The sequence below is a fragment of the Oncorhynchus mykiss genome, chromosome 21 (genome assembly GCF_057628025.1).
Source record: "Oncorhynchus mykiss isolate SJ-2025 chromosome 21, ASM5762802v1, whole genome shotgun sequence".
Lineage (NCBI taxonomy): Eukaryota > Metazoa > Chordata > Actinopteri > Salmoniformes > Salmonidae > Oncorhynchus > Oncorhynchus mykiss.
Window position 1 is genome coordinate 7,028,247 of NC_143042.1, and position 13,427 is coordinate 7,041,673.

The 13,427-nt window shown below is 43.7% G+C and overlaps 1 long non-coding RNA gene across 1 annotated transcript in view; it reads right to left on the reverse strand.

The window, feature by feature from the left end:
• Positions 1 to 13,427, reverse strand: part of LOC149972963 (uncharacterized) — a 61,741-nt gene that overhangs the window by 38,347 nt on the left and 9,967 nt on the right. Inside the window, exon 2 of the long non-coding RNA XR_016490126.1 lies at positions 6,913 to 7,100. This is a non-coding gene — a long non-coding RNA (uncharacterized LOC149972963). The remainder of the gene's footprint in view (positions 1 to 6,912; positions 7,101 to 13,427) is intronic.

The window sequence follows — 13,427 nt, forward strand, 5'->3', positions numbered from 1 at the left end:
ATCTGGCCTGTAGATCTTATTCTATCATATCTGACGATCCACAGAATGATGTTTAAATAACAGGGGTTTTCCATGACACAAAGACGCAGGCAGTGTGGTAAAGGAGGGCAGATGGAAATGGAAGAGAATCAACCCTCCTCTGACAGTGAGCCTGGGTATATGGTCACACACAGACACAGGCACACACACACACGGGCATATACAAACTTAAACACACACAGGCAATCAAACAGGCAAACATGCACACATGCACAGTCGCACACACACACACACACACACACACACACACACACACACACACACACACACACACACACACATTGGCCTTGAAGTCAACAGAAACCATGGAAACGACCAGAGAAACCTACCTCACACACACACAAAGGATACACGCTTATTCAGTGATGGGGAACTACCTCCCACATGCAGACACATCAACCAACATAATGAAGCACATGCAGTGGATAACATGCACAGTAAAAAGACACATTTGAAATGGAAATCAATGCCCCTCCTGAGAGGACATTTCAATGGGACCATTCTAACCTAGTCAGGCTCTGCAATATATCTGATATTTTATGGAGTTTTCGTCACTTCTCTGCACCAGTGCAAACCAGATTGATAGGAGCATTATGAAGAGGCTAAATGCTAAGACAACGTCGCCTAAATGTCAACCGTACACAGATCGAGGTAGATTCCTAAAAGTCACCAGTGACAAGTTAGGGGGCTATACATCTTAAGGATTTTCCAATCCGACTGTGTAAGTCTGTTACTATTTCTAGTAGTTCCTAACCTTTACCAAGACATTGGTGACATAACTTGGAACAGAGTGAATCACGAGGAGGATGGACAGACGGTCACCGGCTGGGGGATATTTGACTCACATTTCAAGTTCTGATACCCAGCTTTGATATCACAGAAGCTGGGAAGTCTGGGAAATTCCAGTCTTGGAATCCCCCCGACTTCCCCAAAACGTTCCCACAACGTTCCCACAACTAAACCGTCATTACTATTAGTGGCCTAAACCTACAGAAGAAATAATACAATTGTATTTTTTAAGCGACGTTGCCATGGAAACGTCAATGACAAACGGCTGAGGTGCCTCTTGACAGAGAAGAGCTGTGCTAACAGCAAGAGGGGGAAATCCCTCAGAGCACGAGAGAGAGAGAGAGAGAGAGAGAGAGAGAGCGAGAGAGAGAGACAGAGAGAGAGAGAGAGAGGGAGACAGAGAGAGAAAGAGAGAGAGAAAGAGAGAGAGAGAGAGAGAGAGAGCGAGAGGGAGGGAGACAGAGAGAGAGAGAGAGAGAGAGAGAGAGAGAGAGAGAGAGAGAGAGAGAGAGAGAGAGAGAGAGAGAGACAGAGAGAGAGAGAGAGAGAGAGAGAGAGAGCGAGAGGGAGACAGAGAGAGAGAGAGAGAGAGAGAGAGAGAGAGAGAGAGAGAGAGAGACATAATATGCCATTTGAAATGTCTCTATTATTTTGGAACTTGTGAGTGTAATATTTACTGTTCACGTTTGTGTTGTTTATTTCACTTTTGTTTATCCGTTTCACTTGCTTTGGTAATGTAAACATATGTTTCCCGTCCCAATAAAGCCTCTTAAATTGTATTTAATTGACAGAGAGAGAGACATTTCTTCTCTCCACTGCCTCCTTTTCACAAACTATGAAATATAAACACACTTTTTTTGCAATTGAGCCAAAGTCATTAAAGTATGTATGCTAGCAGGGTTATACAGTCTGTATATTAGCAGGGTTTTACAGTCTGTATGCTAGCAGGGTTATACAGTATGTATGCTAGCAGGGTTTTACAGTCTGTATATTAGCAGGGTTATACAGTCTGTATGCTAGCAGGGTTATACAGTCTGTATGCTAGCAGGGTTTTACAGTCTGTATGCTAGCAGGGTTTTACAGTCTGTATATTAGCAGGGTTATACAGTCTATATGCTAGCAGGGTTTTACAGTCTGTATGCTAGCAGGGTTATACAGTCTGTATGCTAGCAGGGTTTTACAGTCTGTATGCTAGCAGGGTTATACAGTCTGTATGCTAGCAGGGTTTTACAGTCTGTATGCTAGCAGGGTTATACAGTCTGTATGCTAGCAGGGTTTTACAGTCTGTATGCTAGCAGGGTTATACAGTCTGTATATTAGCAGGGTTATACAGTCTGTATGCTAGCAGGGTTATACAGTCTGTATGCTAGCAGGGTTTTACAGTCTGTATGCTAGCAGGGTTATACAGTCTGTATGCTAGCAGGGTTTTACAGTCTGTATGCTAGCAGGGTTATACAGTCTGTATGCTAGCAGGGTTTTACAGTCTGTATGCTAGCAGGGTTTTACAGTCTGTATGCTAGCAGGGTTATACAGTCTGTATATTAGCAGGGTTATACAGTCTGTATGCTAGCAGGGTTATACAGTCTGTATGCTAGCAGGGTTTTACAGTCTGTATGCTAGCAGGGTTATACAGTCTGTATATTAGCAGGGTTATACAGTCTGTATGCTAGCAGGGTTATACAGTCTGTATATTAGCAGGGTTATACAGTCTGTATGCTAGCAGGGTTATACAGTCTGAATGCTAGCAGGGTTTTACAGTCTGTATGCTAGCAGGGTTATACAGTCTGTATATTAGCAGGGTTATACAGTCTGTATGCTAGCAGGGTTATACAGTCTGTATATTAGCAGGGTTATACAGTCTGTATGCTAGCAGGGTTTTACAGTCTGTATGCTAGCAGGGTTATACAGTCTGTATGCTAGCAGGGTTTTACAGTCTGTATGCTAGCAGGGTTTTACAGTATGTATGCTAGCAGGGTTTTACAGTCTGTATGCTAGCAGGGTTTTACAGTGTGTATGCTAGCAGGGTTTTACAGTGTGTATGCTAGCAGGGTTTTACAGTCTGTATGCTAGCAGGTATGTACAGTATGTATGCTAGCAGGGTTTTACAGTGTGTATGCTAGCAGGGTTTTACAGTGTGTATGCTAGCAGGGTTTTACAGTCTGTATGCTAGCAGGGTTTTACAATGTGTATGCTAGCAGGGTTTTACAGTATGTATGCTAGCACGATTTTACAGTATGTATGCTAGCAGGGATGTACAGTATGTATGCTAGCAGGGTTTTACAGCATGTATGCTAGTAGGGATTTACAGTATGTATGCTAGCAGGGTTTTACAGTATGTATGCTAGCAGGGTTTTACAGTATGTATGCTAGCAGGGTTTTACAGTATGTATGCTAGCAGGGATTTACAGTATGTATGCTTGCAGGGTTTTTCCTGTTGGGAGCAAAAAAGAAGGGGATACCCCGGTCTGGAAATATCAACACCCTCCCTCCTTTCTGTTACCCTCATGGTTACTTTCAGCATAAACGGGTGAGCCCACCCTGTGGGAAATCACTTGAGAATAGAGAATCACATATCAGTAAAGTACACAAACAAGGGGATACCCTGGTCTGGAAATGTCAAACCCTTGGTCTCATTTGGTCTGTTATTTTTAACAAGCGGGTGACCTCAGATTGAGAATCCAATATGTGTGTTGTGTAAAGCTTTCACCTATTAGGGGAGACCCCATAACTCTGCCGTGTCTGGCACCGAGGAGGGACTGGTCAGGCTCATAGCTCTGCCGTGTCTGGCACCGAGGAGGGACTGGTCAGGCTCATAGCTCTGCCGTGTCTGGCACCGAGGAGGGACTGGTCAGGCTCATAGCTCTGCTGTGTCTGGCACCGAGGAGGGACTGGTCAGGCTCATAGCTCTGCCATGTCTGGCACCGAGGAGGGACTGGTCAGGCTCATAGCTCTGCCGTGTCTGGCACCGAGGAGGGACTGGTCAGGCCCATAGCTCTGCTGTGTCTGGCACCGAGGAGGAACTGGTCTGGCTCATAGCTCTGCCCTGTCTGGCACCGAGGAGGGACTGGTCAGGCTCATAGCTCTGCCGTGTCTGGCACCGAGGAGGGACTGGTCAGGCTCATAGCTCTGCCGTGTCTGGCACCGAGGAGGGACTGGTCAGGCTCATAGCTCTGCCGTGTCTGGCACAGAGGAGGGACTGGTCAGGCTCATAGCTCTGCCGTATCTGGCACCGAGGAGGGACTGGACAGGGTCTGGCTATGACACTGTAAGGTCAGCAGCATACCTCACACACCCAGGGGTACCTGCGCATACACACACACTCAGAAACAGGCAGGCACATACACACACACTCAGAAACAGGCAGGCACATACACACACACACACAGATGCAAACAAACACACACAAAAACACGCACACATACACACGCACCATTTGAATAAATACAGATTACAGTAAAGTAAGCAAGTCACTCAAGATCAAACTCTGCCATGTTCTACTTGTTCTCTCTCTCCCTATTTTTCTCTCCCCCACATTCCCTCTTTCTCTCCCCCATGTTCCCTCTTTCTCTCTCCCCCCATGTTCCCTCTTTCTCTCTCCCCATTTTCTCTCTCCCTCTTTCTCTCCCCCATGTTCCCTCTTTCTCTCTCCCCCCATGTTCCCTCTTTCTCTCTCCCCATTTTCTCTCTCCCTCTTTCTCTCCCCCACATTCCCTCTTTCTCTCCCCCATGTTCCCTCTTTCTCTCTCCCCCATGTTCCCTCTTTCTCTCTCCCCCCACATTCCCTCTTTCTCTCCCCCATGTTCCCTCTTTCTCTCCCCCATGTTCCCTCTTTCTCTCTCCCCCCATGTTCCCTCTTTCTCTCTCCCCATTTTCTCTCTCCCTCTTTCTCTCTCCCCCATGTTCCCTCACCCTCTTTCTCTCTCCCCCATGTTCCCTCTTTCTCTCTCCCCATGTTCCCTCTTTCTCTCTCCCCATGTTCCCTCACCCTCTTTCTCTCTCCCCCATGTTCTCTCTCTCTCTTTCTCTCCCCCCATGTTCTCTCTCCTTCTTTTTCCACCTGTCTATCTCTTTGCTCCCTTTGTCCCTCTCTTTCTCTCTCTCTCCCTCACCCTGTCTGTCTTGGGGAACACATTAGCCGGCCAGTTGTTCCTTTCAGTGGTAGCTATTTGTGGTGTCTCGGTGCATGCCTGTACTGTGTGTCCTCTAGGAGAGAGACGTCTGATAGGCTTTTATTAATGCCCTGCCTCGGTCTGGAACACCATGGGGACCCTGCTTTTCTCCCTCTCCTTCTCCCTCTCCTTCTCCCTCTCCTTCTCCCTCTCCCTGTGAGGTCTAGAACCTTCTCCAGTCATAATGCATTTCTCTCTATGTTTTTTCCTCCCTTCTCTCCCTCTTGGTTTCTCTGTTTCTGTTTCTCCCTCTCTCTGCCTGAGAGAGAGAGAGAGAGAGAGAGAGAGATAGAGAGGGAGAGGGAGAGGAAGAGGGAGAGGGAAGAGAGCGTTTAAAGTACAGAACTACCAAGAGAGTTTAACAATAATCCCCAGCTATAGTACGGTGCCTTTTAAAACAGCATGACAGGAGCTGGGATTGTGGATCTGGTGGTGGGCAGGGTGGGCTGGAATAGACCTGTTAATTCAACAGAGGTGGTATAGGGCAGTCACTCCCAGGAAAATGTTACTAGCCGCCATATCCTTGTTTCCTCCGTCCTTGTTTCCTCCAATTCCTCTCTTTCTAATGGCATTGGAACAGAGAATCCAAAGTCCCTCCCCTGGATTTCCTCCAGCAATGAGGTTTGAGAGGGAGGCCAGGAGATGCGGAAACAAGGATGGAGGAAGCAAATACTTAAATACAGTCAGACAGTCCAGTTTCAGAACTAGAACAGCAGTAACTTTCACAGCAGCCCGCTAATGCTGACAACCAACCAACTGCAAACCATCTCACTCACTTAACTGTCTGTATTTCTATCTTGTGCCAGTCAAGCTTCTCATATATATTTATGTGATCACGGGGGAAGCTTCAAACATTATTCCTGAGGATTTTCAATGAGCCTCCGGGCTCCCGAAATGCAATTTCGCAATGTTTAACGGGGGTATAGGAAAGCTCAGCGTAAATCCATGGCATGTTAGTGAGTAGCCAATATCCAAGATCCAGGCAATTATCTATGAGGTCTGAGGTATGATTGCATACGTAGGCAGTATACCCACAGAGAGAGAGGTGGTCTAGGGAATATTCCTCATCGCTCTGGAAGAAAGGTTTTTGGTCAGGGAGAGAGTGTGTGTAGATGTTTAACCTGCTCAATGAGAGATGATCGCCAAAGCCTAATAGGGTGTTCTTGGTCAGCCTAATAGGGTGTTCTTGGTCAGCCTAATAGGGCGTTCTTGGTCAGCCTAATAGGGTGTTCTTGGTCAGCCTAATAGGGCGTTCTTGGTCAGCCTAATAGGGCGTTCTTGGTCAGCCTAATAGGTAATTCTTGGTCAGGCTAATGAAGTGTGTTTGGTCAGGCTAATGAAGTGTGTTTGGTCAGGCTAATGAAGTGTGTTTGGTCAGGCTAATAGGACATTCTTGGTTAGCCTAATAGGTAATTATTGGTCAGGCCAATGAAGTGAGGTTTGGTCAGGTTAATGAAGTGTGTTTGTGGTTGAGTTGCAGTCAACACGCTCACACTGCAGCAGTATGAGCTGGACCCGACTCGAGTTTAGTCTCTCTCTCTCTCTCTCTCTCTCTCTCTCTCTCTCTCTCTCTCTCTCCCCCTCTCTCTCTCAATCTCTCTCTCTGTGCACTCAATTTTGTGAAGCTTTTATCCTTTTCAAAGCATTGTGGAACGGGACGTGGGGGGTGTGGTGGTGGGGGTCTACACTATCTACACTCAAGCCCAGCACAGGGCCCCATTCTGGGGTAGATAAGAAAGCTCAGATACCGTCTTGAGCATTGGACCGAGAATCCAAGAGGGGTCAGAGTTCGTATTGTGTTTATCTCATGTTTGAGTTCCAGGCATTCCACAGGCTAAACATGCCCAGTTTGGACATGGACCCCAGTGCTCCTTCTGGGGGTGAGATGGGGGGAGAAAATGCTTCATTTAGTTACCTTTGACCTTGTTGAGTGACGAGCGAGACAGTGTAGAAGAGGGAGTGGCAGAGGAACTGATGAACGTTAACCCCAGAGAAATAGAAATGCAGTCATTCCATTTCTATGGTTAACCCTTTGTGTCAAGGCAAGTCAAGCCAAGCTAAACTGGGTCAGTTCCAGCTAGTACTGCTGCAGTGTGAACATGTCTAGAGGGAAGAGAGGGAAGAGAGAGAGAGAGAGAGAGAGAGAGAGAGAGAGAGAGAGACTGAGTTCCATTGTGTAAGCTACAGATGTATCCAACCCACATACATGGAGGCTATTCATTTCTGCATGGAGGATGAATAGAACATTACATTTCGTGCCGCAGCAGAAACCAATGTCCAGTTCAGAAATCACACCTGTGTGTGAGTCATAGCATTCTTCTTCCCAGGGCGCCATAGAAATACATAACGAGACGAGTTAGTCATCCTCTATTCACATGCACAGCATTGAAACACTTGACCACTGATTTTCCCTTTTGTTTGGATCTGTGTTGACTTCTGTGTCCTTCTGGGCTGTGATGGAGGTGACTAATGATGATGCGTAATGATGATGAGGATACAGAGAAGTCTTTGGACTCTGATCTGATTGGTGTCACAGTGGGCCAAGCATATCTAAACCCTGGGTTTAAACCCCTAAAGGGCCACCACATTATGTTGTTGTCATATAAATACATTTGCTTTGCTCTGATTACTCAAATTTGCTAGAAAATCAACACAAATGCATTTTAATGTCATCTGATGCATATTTCCCAACAAAAACATGATAATATGACAGAACTTTTTGGTTGGGCAGAACTAACTTGTTGTATTGCCTAGGCCTTCTGTAAGCTGTAGGCTTGACTGTGGTGGACACTGAAGGTATAAACGTGCATGTCTGGATGTCCTAAGAGGTTCTGTCCAAAGAGAATCACCTTAGGCTTTACAACACACAAACACTGAGCCTTGCTACTGGTTAAAAGTGAAAGTAGCAGAGGCAGTGTATGGAATACTGAGGATCCAAACGGATTAAAGCCCTGTTCACACCGCAGGCCTTAACGCTCAAATCAACTGTTGTTTTTTTCAAATCCGGTTCTGAAATACTGACTGTCAACAGCAAGTTACAAGTTACCAAATCGTATTTGTGTGTGTTCAGACAGCAGTCAGTTTCTGACATGGCTACACTAGTTGTCATAGTAACGGCGGGTGTGTGCACTGTGTGTCGTACGGTGACTGGTGGTGGTGCTTCCTGTCACTCAGAAGTTCTGCCATGGACGTTTCACAGTTGCTTTGAATGTTCAAAATCAAAGTGAAAGGATATTTTTAAAGCTTCAAAGGATAAGATTATGCAACTTTCAAAACGGATCCTTTCTGGATAGCCACGGCAGTCAGTTAGCTAGCTGTTTAGCTTTATAGCACATTCACTCATTTGTTTGTAAACAATTAACAAGCTAGTTAGCAGAGTAGCCAGCAAGCAACAAATAACATAAAAAAAAACACTTGAGGGCTAATAAAGCAGATATGACGAGACTTAAGACACAGTGGATAGAACACTGAGGATCCATAATCATTAAGACACAGTGGATAGAATACTGAGGATCCATAATCATTAAGACACAGTGGATATAATACTGAGGATCCATAATCATTAAGACACAGTGGATAGAACACTGAGGATCCATAATCATTAATACACAGTGGATAGAACACTGAGGATCCATAATCATTAAGACACAGTGGATATAATACTGAGGATCCATAATCATTAAGACACAGTGGACAGAATACTGAGGATCCATAATCATTAAGACACAGTGGATAGAACACTGAGGATCCATAATCATTAAGACACAGTGGATAGAACACTGAGGATCCATAATCATTAAGACACAGTGGATAGAATACTGAGGATCCATAATCATTAAGACACAGTGGATATAATACTGAGGATCCATAATCATTAAGACACAGTGGATATAATACTGAGGATCCATAATCATTAATACACAGTGGATAGAACACTGAGGATCCATAATCATTAAGACACAGTGGATATAATACTGAGGATCCATAATCATTAAGACACAGTGGATATAATACTGAGGATCCATAATCATTAAGACACAGTGGATAGAACACTGAGGATCCATAATCATTAAGACACAGTGGACATAATACTGAGGATCCATAATCACTGAGACACAGTGGATATAATACTGAGGATCCATAATCATTAAGACACTTTGGATAGAACACTGAGGATCCATAATCATTAAGACACAGTGGATAGAACACTGAGGATCCATAATCATTAAGACACAGTGGATAGAATACTGAGGATCCATAATCATTAAGACACAGTGGATAGAACACTGAGGATCCATAACCATTAAGACACAGTGGATATAATACTGAGGATCCATAATCATTAAGACACATTGGATATAATGCTGAGGATCCATAATCATTAAGACACAGTGGATAGAACACTGAGGATCCATAATCATTAAGACACAGTGGATAGAATACTGAGGATCCATAATCATTAAGACACAGTGGATAGAATACTGAGGATCCATAACCATTAAGACACAGTGGATATAATACTGAGGATCCATAATCATTAAGACACATTGGATATAATGCTGAGGATCCATAATCATTAAGACACAGTGGATAGAACACTGAGGATCCATAATCATTAAGACACAGTGGATAGAATACTGAGGATCCATAATCATTAAGACACAGTGGATAGAACACTGAGGATCCATAATAATTAAGACACAGTGGATAGAATACTGAGGATCCATAATCATTAAGACACAGTGGATATAATACTGAGGATCCATAATCATTAAGACACAGTGGATAGAACACTGAGGATCCATAATCATTAAGACACAGTGGATATAATACTGAGGATCCATAATCATTAAGACACAGCGGATAGAACACTGAGGATCCATAATCATTAAGACACAGTGGACATAATACTGAGGATCCATAATCATTAAGACACAGTGGATATAATACTGAGGATCCATAATCATTAAGACACAGTGGATAGAACACTGAGGATCCATAATCATTAAGACACAGTGGATAGAATACTGAGGATCCATAATCATTAGGACACAGTGGATATAATACTGAGGATCCATAATCATTAAGACACAGTGGATAGAATACTGAGGATCCATAATCATTAAGACACAGTGGATATAATACTGAGGATCCATAATCATTAAGACACAGTGGATATAATACTGAGGATCCATAATCATTAAGACACAGTGGATAGAATACTGAGGATCCATAATCATTAAGACACAGTGGATAGAATACTGAGGATCCATAATCATTAAGACACAGTGGATAGAACACTGAGGATCCATAATCATTAAGACACAGTGGATAGAACACTGAGGATCCATAATCATTAAGACACAGTGGATAGAATACTGAGGATCCATAATCATTAAGACACAGTGGATATAATACTGAGGATCCATAATCATTAAGACACAGTGGATAGAATACTGAGGATCCATAATCATTAAGACACAGTGGATAGAATACTGAGGATCCATAACCATTAAGACACAGTGGACATAATACTGAGGATCCATAATCATTAAGACACATTGGTTATAATACTGAGGATCCATAATCATTAAGACACAGTGGATAGAACACTGAGGATCCATAATCATTAAGACACAGTGGATAGAATACTGAGGATCCATAATCATTAAGACACAGTGGATAGAACACTGAGGATCCATAATAATTAAGACACAGTGGATAGAATACTGAGGATCCATAATCATTAAGACACAGTGGATATAATACTGAGGATCCATAATCATTAAGACACAGTGGATAGAACACTGAGGATCCATAATCATTAAGACACAGTGGATGTAATACTGAGGATCCATAATCATTAAGACACAGTGGATAGAACACTGAGGATCCATAATCATTAAGACACAGTGGACATAATACTGAGGATCCATAATCATTAAGACACAGTGGATATAATACTGAGGATCCATAATCATTAAGACACAGTGGATAGAACACTGAGGATCCATAATCATTAAGACACAGTGGATAGAACACTGAGGATCCATAATCATTGAGACACAGTGGATAGAATACTGAGGATCCATAATCATTGAGACACAGTGGATAGAACACTGAGGATCCATAATCATTAAGACACAGTGGAGAGAATACTGAGGATCCATAATCATTAAGACACAGTGGATATAATACTGAGGATCCATAATCATTAAGACACAGTGGATATAATACTGAGTATCCATAATCATTAAGACACAGTGGATAGAATACTGAGGATCCATAATCATTAAGACACAGTGGATAGAATACTGAGGATACATAATCATTAAGACACAGTGGATAGAACACTGAGGATCCATAATCATTAAGACACAGTGGATAGAACACTGAGGATCCATAATCATTAAGACACAGTGGATAGAATACTGAGGATCCATAATCATTAAGACACAGTGGATATAATACTGAGGATCCATAATCATTAAGACACAGTGGATAGAATACTGAGGATCCATAATCATTAAGACACAGTGGATATAATACTGAGGATCCATAATCATTAAGACACAGTGGATATAATACTGAGGATCCATAATCATTAAGACACAGTGGATAGAATACTGAGGATCCATAATCATTAAGACACAGTGGATATAATACTGAGGATCCATAATCATTAAGACACAGTGGATATAATACTGAGGATCCATAATCATTAAGACACAGTGGATAGAACACTGAGGATCCATAATCATTAGGACACAGTGGATAGAACACTGAGGATCCATAATCATTAAGACACAGTGGATAGAACACTGAGGATCCATAATCATTAAGACACAGTGGATAGAATACTGAGGATCCATAATCATTAAGACACAGTGGATAGAACACTGAGGATCCATAATCATTAAGACACAGTGGATAGAATACTGAGGATCCATAATCATTAAGACACAGTGGATATAATACTGAGGATCCATAATCATTAAGACACAGTGGATAGAATACTGAGGATCCATAATCATTAAGACACAGTGGATAGAATACTGAGGATCCATAACCATTAAGACACAGTGGATATAATACTGAGGATCCATAATCATTAAGACACATTGGATATAATACTGAGGATCCATAATCATTAAGACACAGTGGATAGAACACTGAGGATCCATAATCATTAAGACACAGTGGATAGAATACTGAGGATCCATAATCATTAAGACACAGTGGATATAATACTGAGGATCCATAATCATTAAGACACAGTGGATAGAACACTGAGGATCCATAATCATTAAGACATAGTGGATATAATACTGAGGATCCATAATCATTAAGACACAGTGGATATAATACTGAGGATCCATAATCATTAAGACACAGTGGATAGAACACTGAGGATCTGTCACGACTTCCGCCGAAGTTGGCTCTCCTGCCTGTTCGGGCGGTGCTCGGCGGTCGTCGTCACCGTCCTACTAGCCACCATCGATCCCTTTTTCGTTTGTCTGTTGGTTTTGTCTTATTAGTTTCACCTGTGTGTATTTTAGTTTATTGACGTCCTTATTTATAGTAGGTTGTCCCGCCCTTGTTTCGTGCGGGATTGTTTTGGTTTCATGTATTTTAGTGAATACGTATTGTGTTATTTGCTCCGAATTATCTTAATCCTGTGTTGGATTATTTCACCCTGTTTTCGGGTTTTCAGTGTTTGTTCCGGAGAATAAACTATCGACTCACTGCACCTGCTCTCTGCGCTTGATTCCACCTACCTTGTTAATACGTGACAGAATCCCGCACCGCCATGGAATCAGCAGGAGCAGCCGCGTCTCCTCTCCCATCGATGGAGGAGAGAGTCCTCCACCACACCAGCGTGCTCCATCGGATTGGTTCTGCCATGGACCAAATGATGGAGAGGATGGATCGATGGGAGAGGAGTGGTCTTCCCACATCATCGCTAGCACCCCCTTCTCCAGCACCTCCTGTTCCTACGACCACATCTGGCTCCGGGGCTCTGCGGTTGACACTCCCACGGGAGTATGACGGAACGGCGGCTGGGTGCCAGGGTTTCCTCCTTCAACTGGAGCTATACCTGGCTACCGTGCGTCCTGCTCCCTCTGGAGAGGAGAGCGTGAGCGCCCTCGTCTCCTGCTTGACTGGGCGAGCCCTCGAGTGGGCCAACGCAGTATGGAATGGCCCGGACTCGGCGAGGGATAATTACCCAGAGTTCACCCGCCGATTCCGAGCTGTTTTTGACCATCCACCAGAGGGTAGGGCGGCGGGTGAACGGCTGTTCCACCTGCGGCAGGAGACGAGGAGCGCTCAGGACTTTGCTCTGGAGTTCAGGACCTTGGCCGCAGGAGCAGGATGGAACGACAGGGCCTTGGTCGACCATTTCAGATGCAGTCTCAGGGAGGACGTCCG